The sequence below is a fragment of the Trematomus bernacchii genome, unplaced genomic scaffold (assembly GCF_902827165.1).
Source record: "Trematomus bernacchii unplaced genomic scaffold, fTreBer1.1, whole genome shotgun sequence".
In the NCBI taxonomy this organism is placed as follows: domain Eukaryota; kingdom Metazoa; phylum Chordata; class Actinopteri; order Perciformes; family Nototheniidae; genus Trematomus; species Trematomus bernacchii.
The window spans coordinates 1-2,500 of record NW_022988121.1 but is presented as its reverse complement, the minus strand read 5'-3'; positions in this window follow the sequence as shown (position 1 = coordinate 2,500).

Here is a 2,500-nt window from a genome sequence, read left to right as displayed (position 1 = left end):
TGATGTGTTTACATGATGTGTTACATGATGTGTTACATGATGTGTTACATGATGTGTTTACATGATGTGTTTACATGATGTGTTACATGATGTGTTACATGATGTGTTTACATGTGTTACATGATGTGTTTACATGATGTTTTTACATGATGTGTTACATGATGTGTTACATGATGTGTTACATGATGTGTTTACATGATGTGTTTACATGATGTGTTACATGATGTGTTTACATGATGTGTTTACATGATGTGTTTACATGATGTGTTACATGATGTGTTTACATGATGTGTTTACATGATGTGTTACATGATGTGTTTACATGTGTTTACATGATGTGTTACATGATGTGTTACATGATGTGTTACATGATGTGTTTACATGATGTGTTACATGATGTGTTTACTGATGTGTTTACATGATGTGTTACATGATGTGTTTACATGATGTGTTACATGTGTGTTACTGATGTGTTTACATGGTGTGTTCATGATGTGTTTACATGATGTGTTACATGATGTGTTTCATGATGTGTTTACATGATGTGTTTACATGATGTGTTACATGATGTGTTTACATGATGTGTTTACATGATGTGTTACATGATGTGTTTACATGTGTTTACATGACGTGTTTACATTATGTGTTTACTGATGTGTTTACATGATGTGTTACTGATGTGTTTACATGATGTGTTTACATGATGTGTTTACATGATGTTTACATGATGTGTTTACTGATGTGTTTACATGATGTGTTTACATGATGTGTTACATGATGTGTTACATGATGTGTTTACATGATGTGTTACATGATGTGTTTACATGATGTGTTTACATGATGTGTTTACATGATGTGTTACATGATGTGTTTACATGATGTGTTACATGATGTGTTTACATGATGTGTTTACTTGATGTGTTTACATGATGTGTTTACATGATGTGTTTACATGATGTGTTACATGATGTGTTACATGATGTGTTTACATGATGTGTTACATGATGTGTTTACATGATGTGTTTACATGTGTTTACATGATGTGTTACATGTGTTTACATGATGTGTTACATGATGTGTTACATGATGTGTTACATGATGTGTTTACATGATGTGTTACATGATGTGTTTACATGATGTGTTTACATGGTGTGTTACATGTGTTTACATGATGTGTTTACATGATGTGTTACATGATGTGTTACATGATGTGTTACATGATGTGTTACATGATGTGTTTACATGATGTGTTACATGATGTGTTTACATGATGTGTTTACATGATGTGTTTACATGATGTGTTTACATGATGTGTTTACTGATGTGTTACATGATGTGTTTACATGATGTGTTTACATGATGTGTTACATGATGTGTTACATGATGTGTTACATGATGTGTTTACATGATGTCTTACATGATGTCTTACATGATGTGTTACATGATGTGTTACATGATGGGTTACATGATGTGTTTACTGATGTGTTTACATGATGTGTTACATGATGTGTTTACATGATGTGTTACATGATGTGTTTACATGATGTGTTTACATGATGTCTTACATGATGTGTTACATGTGTTTACTGATGTGTTTACATGATGTGTTTACATGATGTGTTTACATGATGTGTTACATGATGTGTTTACATGATGTGTTTACTGATGTGTTACATGATGTGTTTACATGATGTGTTTACATGATGTGTTTACATGATGTGTTACTTGATGTGTTTACATGATGTGTTTACATGATGTGTTTACATGATGTGTTTACATGATGTGTTACATGATGTGTTTACATGATGTGTTTACATGATGTGTTACATGATGTGTTTACATGATGTTTTTACATGATGTGTTACATGATGTGTTACATGATGTGTTACATGATGTGTTACATGATGTGTTTACATGATGTGTTACATGATGTGTTACATGATGTGTTTACATGATGTGTTTACTGATGTGTTACATGATGTGTTTACATGATGTGTTTACATGATGTGTTTACATGATGTGTTACATGATGTGTTACATGATGTGTTACATGATGTGTTACATGATGTGTTTACATGATGTGTTACATGTGTGTTACATGATGTGTTTACATGTGTTTACATGATGTGTTACATGATGTGTTACATGATGTGTTTACATGATGTGTTACATGATGTGTTTACATGATGTGTTTACATGATGTGTTACATGATGTGTTTACATGATGTGTTTACTGATGTGTTTACATGATGTGTTTACATGATGTGTTACATGATGTGTTTACATGTGTTTACATGATGTGTTACATGATGTGTTACATGATGTGTTTACATGATGTGTTACATGATGTGTTTACATGATGTGTTTACATGATGTGTTTACATGATGTGTTTACTGATGTGTTTACATGATGTGTTACATGATGTGTTACATGTGTTTACTGATGTGTTTACATGATGTGTTTACATGATGTGTTTACATGATGTGTTTACATGATGTG